Below are 8,472 nucleotides of genomic sequence, written 5' to 3' on the forward strand. Positions count from 1 at the left end.
CAAGCAGGGATTTAGCCAGTCTGGCTTCAGGCCCATCTGCTGCCTCACTTTTCTCTCAGATGCTGACTCACTGTCTTCCTCCAGCTCTCCCACTATGGTGACTTAATCCTACAGCTAAGTTACAAAAGTTGATTCCTTCTGGAGTTGATCAGTTAGAGTCCACAAGAAAACATAAAACTCAGTCCTCCCCCCAGCCAGGCAAAGCCCTTCCTCTGGGGGTCGATGATCTTGGGCTCCAATCAATCCCTCCTCCCCTTTCACAAGGGCTCCAGCCTCTGCTACAGCTGACCATAGGTGCTAGAACTGGCTTGAAGAGGTTTCCATCATATACAGGGTTTACAGTTTGGTTCAATGGCTCTCAGCACCCTCACTATACAAATTGTTCCAGCACCCCAGCAGCGGAGTAGCCCTGAGACACTAACAATTGTCTTATTTCTGCTCCATCACTCAAGGTGCCCTGCCTTTCTTTCCCAGGGCCTCTTCCTACACACCCATCCTTGGCCTCGCTCCTGGCCAGTCTTACTTTCTTTAATGGAGTGCGGACTCCTAGGCCTGCAGTCTTTGGAGTCTCCCTCCGACTGCCAGCAGCCCTGGTTCTTGATTGCATGCTTTTCCTGTCATGTGACTCTTGTACTCATCCCAGCCACCTGGGAAGGTGAGCTAAACCTGGTGGAGGTAAGGCTAAATCCTAATGCCCCCTTCCCTTAAGGGGCCAGCTCACCCTGTGATTGGCTCCACTGGGCTGTGCACTGCAGAAAAGATACGGTACAAGACAGTCCATGGTCCAGAGGGTTTGCAAGTTTAAATAATCCTGTAGAGGGAAATCATCTCTTAACAAATCATATATCACAGGCTCCTAGTAACTCAATGCTCCTTACACTTTAAACAGTGTAGCAGGCACGTTAAAGAACAGGAAGTAGTATGTTCCTTCAAAATAAGAGCAAGAAGACTCTGCAGTCTATACCTGATTTAGCTATTGATTCACTGAGTGGTCATCTCAATTAATATTTCCATGCCTTAGTTTCTCCATCTATAACTGATATACTAGTATTTATTAGCCTCACTAGTGAAAATGCTTTGGATAAAAGGTGTCATACAAATGTTATCATTAACTTGTTGGAAAGGTAGGTGGCAAAAGTAGAGACGGACTCCAAACAGGTGGAAAGAAAATCTAGGAAGTTTTCAGTCTGCTATACCAGTCAAAGCCAAGGCAAGCATTATAAGCCAATAAAAAATTAATATTAATTTGGGAATTGAGCCAAAAATGTAATTTTTACAGTGGCTATATTTTAATAGCACTGTTATACAAGGAATCAGGATAAAGTGTAAATTAGTAACAGGACTGCTTTTATGTGTATAATGTAACTCACTATTTCACCAATCTGTCATTTCTGTACAGCATTATAGCTCCTTGGACATATAAATAAACCATTAGGTAAGATCTGATTCCTGTAATATTGGCACACCCTGATCTAGCCCCAGCTACCACATACCTGTGATTAACCCAGCTAGCCACTGCATGTCACTGTTGTTCCATATAGTGCAGTCAAATAACGTTATCCATATGAACAGGAAGGAAGAGCCCCTTTGCCCTTCAAGATTTGGGAGGTGGGATGGAAATGTAGCTTGACACTGCTCAGAACCAAGGGCTGGATTTCATTCCCATGCAATTAAAGAGTAATTTTGCCTCAAGTCTGGGTCTCTGATTTGCTACTGAAGGAAAAACATACTGGTTGCTCTCTCTCTCTCTCTTTAGCATGTACTTGAGTTGGGAGATTTTTCTTCCCTGTCTCCTCTTCCCCTTACTGATGTGAAAGGAAGGACAGCCCACAGGTTAGGACACAAGGTTGGAACTCAAGAGACCCAGGTTTAGTTCCCTACCATAGGCTACCTGTATGACCACAGGTTAGTCACTTGGTCTCTGTGCCTCAGTTTCCCCTCTGTAAAATGGGGGTAATAGCCCTGTCCTACCTCATAAGGGTGCTGTGAGGAGAAATATATTAAAGACTGTGAGGCGCTCACATACTATGGTAATGGGTGCCACATAAATACCTTTCCCTTTCTTTCCTTTTTTCATCCTTAATGGAATCTTCTGAAGTGAAAGGAGAACGTTTGAGGGTTTTGTTGTAAATTTAGAAACAGAAGAGCTGCTTATGAATTTGGCAGGTTTTCTAAAGCCTACGATGGGAACTGGAATCAAGTCTCAATGATCTTTCTGGAGGACAGGATATAGTCAGAAAAATTTCTTTTCATGGCCTTGTAGTTCAAGTCAGGTGACCCAACTAGAGCCTATGACCAGGCAGAGATTTCTGGTGGCAGTTAATATTTGCATGCTAATGATGGTCTGTGATCACATGATCAGAGATTGCAATAGCGTTGGGCTACTGTGCCATCAAAGCCAGTCACGAACAGAGACTGGTGGCTTTTCTAGATACCAGTGCTTTAACACTATGAGCCCCTTCCTCCAGGCAAAGATCATTTTATAACATGACTAATGGGACAAAAATCAAATCCAATTTTTTCAAATCACACGTGATTTTGTCGCAGTCCTTTCACCAAGTGCTCTCGTCTGAAATGCAGCGTGAAGGCTCAGTTCCTAATTCAGTAGGGTTTCATACTAAACAATTTGTTTAGAAGCCAAAGGTGAAACTGTCAGGAATGGTGACTCACACTGCTAGTGGGAAAGAAGAGACTGGAGGACAGAGTGGAAACAAATAAAACCAAGACATTGGAACATTTGGGGGAGGGAGTGGGGGAGAATCTGCTATTAGTGATAGAAGGGATGTATAGCTTGGACCAAAGAAATGGCCCAGCAAGTAAGGACCTGCTTCACTGGAAGGGGAAAGTACTCAGTACCTCTTAGGAAACACTCAGAACCCAGCAGAGCCTAAAGCATCATTTGAGACTCTAGAAAAAATAAAACAAAACAGCGGCTAATGGCAATAGGTACCCGGTGCTTAACTCTCTTTGGCCCCTTTAAAGCCCCAATAAGAATAATAGGTATCAAAAATCCTGTGTCTATTCAGATATATGGAGTGTACATTCTGGGCAGGAGGAGGAGATCATCCTAAAATGTTTCAGAATTTCAGAGGGGAATTCTATTACAACTGCCAACAGTGATTTTAGCCCTCTGGAATACCTAAGTTCAGGCCAGAATTTGCCATGCAGCCCAAGAATAAGATTTTCTTTTTGAAGGGAGTAAACCACTGATCATTGTATAAATCCAGTCCCAAAAACCAGAGTGAAGAAGACCAGGGAGAAGGAAAACTTTTCCTGAAACAAATGACTGGGCTGCAATGCTGTATCCTCCTGAGACAAAGCTTATTTATAAAGAGGAAACATAAGAGCTTTGAAATCAAAGCAGTTGCCAAACTAAGTGAAGGAAGGGAAATATGAAGATGAATCAGAGTCTAGATTCCCAGACAGAGGATTGTGAACATCTGTTCAGTAGACATGGGGGGAAATTTTGGATTTGTTGACTTGTTTATTGGACAAAAAAATGCAGTTTTGATTGAGCTGAAATTATTTGCAATTTTGACAGAAAGAGTTTTGGTCATTACTAAAATGTCCAGAAGAGGAGAAGAAGAAGGACGTGGTGCTTGACCCCCCTCCCCCAACCACTCCTGCAGTCGTTAGGGCACACACCCAGGATGCGGGAGTCCCAGGTGTGAATCTCCACTCTGGCACAGACCCATAATTAACTTTTTCAGTTTACTGAAAATTCAAAAAAAAAAAAATTCAGGCCTGAACCAAACTTTTCTTCACTATTTCACACCTGCCACTGAACTGGAGAATCCGTTATTCACCCAGCTCTACTGCTCAGCCTCAGACTTTGTGCAAAAACCGTTGCTTTTGCCTCGATCTCTGGTTCCCCATTCCTCTTGTGCTGCAAAGGAAGATTTAAATCCAGGGATTTAGGTCTCTGTCACACAGTGGCATGCACCAGTCAAGATGATTCTTGCTGCTGCCCTGCTTTTCCATGTACAGTTGAGCTGCAATGTGCTTTTCTTTCTTATAGCGTGGAAGGATATTTAGAGGAATCCAACGCAAATGACTGGCCACATTCTCTTCTGAACCACAGTTCTCTTGGAGCAGGAAATGGGACATCAGGGAGTTATGGCCTTCTGATTCTCAGGCTGTCCCAGAGCAGAGCTGTGTGTTCTGCCTCACCCCTAAAAAGCCTCTGTGCTGGCGTGGGTTGTCAGAGGAACCGGCAACACCAATTTTACAGCTGCTGAGAGCCTCCCTCTGCTCGTGGACTTCAACAAGGCAGCTGTGGCCAGATTCCGGCCCCTTTGTGCCATGCAGGTGGGGCGTAGGGGTCGGAATCAGGACAGAGAATCTGGCCTGATGTATCCTTAGCCTGCTCTTTGTCTGTTCTTAATTTAATTGCAAGATTTGCTCCCTAGTTACAGCCAAATGGAAGCTTGAAGAGACTTGCTGATGGGGCTATATAAAGCTCTTCAGCATACTGGCTGCAGGTCTAGCTTTGTATTATTTAGGGCTTTTGCTGTTGTTTTAGGTTTAATGTGTTTGCTCTCTTGATGGCTTCGTCAATATACATTCCATGCTGAAAAAGTTGAAGTGTCAATAAAAAAAAAGAGAGAGGGCCCAAAATAGCCACCCAGGAGTGTGGAGATGGAAGGCAAAAGGCAAGTTCGTCAATAGTCTGTTTGGGAACAATTTAAAATGCGAATCACTTCATGATAAGTGTTGTAAATATTGGTTTAGGGATGCTATCAAATGGCCAGTGCATAGTTAAACCTTCCTCCTAATCTATTTACCCTGCCCTCACTTAACTTTAATGGACTTTGGATCAGACCCTAACAGGAGTCTTTCCATTGCTTTCAATAGGCTTTGGATCAAGCCCTTAAAGTGGATGATGTAGCTTTAGCCTACCTGTGGATCCAGCATTGGGGGGAACTGCAGGTTCCGCTGTGACTTCTGAGAAATTAGGCACACACAGGTACAGGATGTACCTTTAACAAGGTGCATGCCATTGCTGGATGTGCCTTTAGCTTTCCATGTAGCTAGTGAACCATGCCAACACAGAGCAGCCTTAAAAGATGACTTGAAGAGAGAAAAATAGGAAGGTAACTGATGAACCCTAGTAACACAGCATTTTGCAACAAGGGCTCATAATGGTGTGAAACTTTCACTACAAACCCAACGCTCAGGGTAAGGGGGCTGACATTTGAGTTTTGAGCAAACCTGAGCTAATTAATGGTTTGGTAGCAAGAACCACCATGGGAAACTTGGTGGCTTTGGCCGAGTCTTGCTTTGAGGTTTTGGTTCAACCAAACAAAACTTTGGGTCACCACAATGAACATGCCAAAAAGTTAGTATAAAACCTGCACACTAAAATGGTTTCAGATATAGTCAGATTTGAGGGAACTCACCCAATTAAAAAAAAGTTAGTGGCTACTTCAGAAAATCTTGGCCTTAATCTCTCTGTGCCTCAGTATCTTCCTCCAGAGGTGGTGGGGCTCGATTAGCTGTAGAACGTTCCAATATCTTCAGATGGTAGGTTATATTATAAAGGCAAAGAGCTAGTAAGTGCCAGAGTTTTCATAAGGGTCAGTAACCAGGGCCAGATTTCCCAAAGTGCTCACCATGCTGGGTACTTGTAATCTGATCAATAGTATCACAATGGGAGCTACTTTTTTTTGTGTGTGTGGACAATCTGACCCTTTTTAGGTGCCCAAATGGGAGCTGGGATTCTTTGAGAAATCTGTTTTCAGGTTTTGTTGGTGCTGGACACCTGAGAATCTGGTGCTTGGTTTTTATAAAGTCTCCTGTTCAAATCCTGGCTCCACTGAAGTCAATGGAAGTTTTGTTATTGACTTGAATGGAACCATGATATCACCCCTGATCTCTAATATCTGTAAATGTTTGAATGAAAAACTCCTTCCTCAGTTCTAGAAAGACAAATGCTCAGCACACAGTATTTCAACAGAGACATTCGAACATTGCTTGGGGTATCAGAATGCCCGGCCTCCATGGAAGGAATTAGTTCATGAAGCAGAAAATAGGACAGCAAATTTGCTCATGCTTAATTGCTTTAGGTATAGTAGTCTATTTTAGTACATCTGCATTTTTCACCCACTCCCCCTCCTCCTCCTTTTCCTGAGGGAATAAGGTTAAGAGAATTCTGCTGTGGCAAATCTGGAACCTGTCTAGTTCTCCAACTCTGGTGCCCATCACAAAGAAAGCTGTGATTAAGGGTGACAAGGCCCTTAGGAAACCAGAAGGTGAGGTGGCAGGCTGAGAAGAAAATGACAGGGACTCTAGAATTATTTGTTCCCACATAACAGGTGTCAGCAATTTCAGAGAAAGGGAGCACTGAGAGTACCACAGCTCTAGGCAGCACTTAGAGGGAAAGATGTATTTTTAAAAGGGCATGTTCTCTCAGTGATAGAGTGCACGTGTTGTGCTAAATGTCCTTAAATCCCTCTGGTAACGCAGCCGTCTCTAACAATAAATAGCAAATAACTATTGTCTCCTGTGAGACTGAAGCTATCATGCTACCAAATAGGAGTCGTCCTGTTCTAGGTTGAGGTGTAAGAGCCCATGCATTCATTATGTTTCCAAAGGAAAGACACAAACACTGTATTTATATATTTACCCTGGAATCTTAGCTTGCTTGTGTCCAAACAGGCAAAATCAACAGTAATACTTAAAAAAAATCCTTCCAGATTCAAAAGCAAATAAAAATTCATCTATGTTAGAAATAGTGGTATCATCTTCCTGTTTGTGAATTCCAGATATTACCCCTTAGTTTCCAGGTATGTTACAATTTTAAATCTTCTCACGACAACATTGAAAGACTCTCAATGGTTGCAGTGATAAGTGTCGATATAAGAACCTGGATTTACAGAGATGAGATGTCAAACTGTGTGGATTCATGATCTGTTTTGTAGCAACTCAAAGTCCAGCTATTTGTCCCATTTTAAACTATATACACATTGTTTGTAAGCACTGTAAGAGAAATATAATCCTGGCAGAAAGAGACAACTGTGCCAAGCTGAATGATATTAAGCATTTAGAGTCCAAAATGCATGTTACAAATATTAACTAACTAACCGCCACAACTCACCTCTAAGTATCATTGTCCCCACTGTCCAGACGGGAAAACTGAAACACACAAAAAGATTGAGAAATTGACCTAAAGCAAAGCAAACAAGTGGCATAGTCAGCATTAGAACCCAAGACTTCCTGACTGCTGGCTTTGTGTACAGACTGCCAAACTATACCATAACCCGCCACTCCACTATATATGCCAAACATCTGTCTGAAAGGATTTTCATTCTTTAAATATAGGTGAGAACAATTCAGAACCAGAGGGCACCCAAAATGCGTAAGGCCAGACTCTTCCTGCTTTTTATGTGACTATGTAAATAGCCCCTCTTGCCTGCATGCCTCATAGAACGCTGGACACGCTGTAGACTCCCTCCCTGAGGACCCTGGTGCTGGGGAGGAAATTGGCTTTGCCCCCTTCACACTGGCCCATGGTGCTGCCCAAGCATAGAGGGTATCATGAGAAGGGTGTCATGCTGCACCACCATTGCAAGGGGTAGCTGTGGCCAGAGGAACCATTCAGTGTGGTCTCTGCACCCCAAGTACCTCAGAAGAGGTCTCCACACCGGCCTTATAGACTGGTGTGGAGAGCAGTACTGAGGCTGGTCTGTGGATAGCCAGGCTGCTGCAGTGATGTAGTGGTTCTAACATACTAGACAACCGGTGCAGAGGTAGGGAGGCTGCTACTCCAGCTTTGGCCCCATATTCGTGGTAGGCTGGGCATTAACTCCTCAGGACTGAATATACTGAGTGATTGGAGTTGACTAGGTAAGGATAGCATATCTATTCCAAAAGAAGTCTATAGAAGTCTATATTGGCCATTATCTTTGAAAACTCGTGGCGAACGGGGGAAGTCCCAGATGACTGGAAAAAGGCTAATGTAGTGCCAATCTTTAAAAAAGGGAAGAAGGAGGATCCTGGGAACTACAGGCCAGTCAGCCTCACCTCAGTCCCTGGAAAAATCATGGAGCAGGTCCTCAAAGAATCAATCCTGAAGCACTTACATGAGAGGAAAGTGATCAGGAACAGTCAGCATGGATTCACCAAGGGAAGGTCATGCCTGACTAATCTAATCGCCTTCTATGATGAGATTACTGGTTCTGTGGATGAGGGGAAAGCATTGGATGTACTCTTTCTTGACTTTAGCAAAGCTTTTGACACGGTCTCCCACAGTATTCTTGTCAGCAAGTTAAAGAAGTATGGGCTGGATGAATGCACTATAAGGTGGACAGAAAGTTGGCTAGACTGTCGGGCTCAACAGGTAGTGATCAATGGCTCCATGTCTAGTTGGCAGCCGGTGTCAAGTGGAGTGCCCCAGGGGTCGGTCCTGGGGCCGGTTTTGTTCAATATCTTCATAAATGATCTGGAGGATGGTGTGGATTGCACTCTCAGCAA

General features: G+C 43.6%; 1 protein-coding gene across 1 annotated transcript in view; it reads right to left on the reverse strand.

Annotated features, from left to right (window-relative positions):
* The window catches only part of METTL22 (methyltransferase 22, Kin17 lysine), a 101,692-nt gene extending 94,578 nt beyond the window's left edge, over window positions 1-7,114 (reverse strand). The window contains exon 1 of the mRNA XM_075132790.1: window positions 7,097-7,114. The gene's annotated coding sequence lies outside the window, so the exon portion shown is untranslated. The remainder of the gene's footprint in view (window positions 1-7,096) is intronic.
* Window positions 7,115-8,472: the final 1,358 nt, after the last annotated feature.

This window comes from Caretta caretta, chromosome 10 (genome assembly GCF_965140235.1).
Source record: "Caretta caretta isolate rCarCar2 chromosome 10, rCarCar1.hap1, whole genome shotgun sequence".
NCBI lineage: Eukaryota > Metazoa > Chordata > Testudines > Cheloniidae > Caretta > Caretta caretta.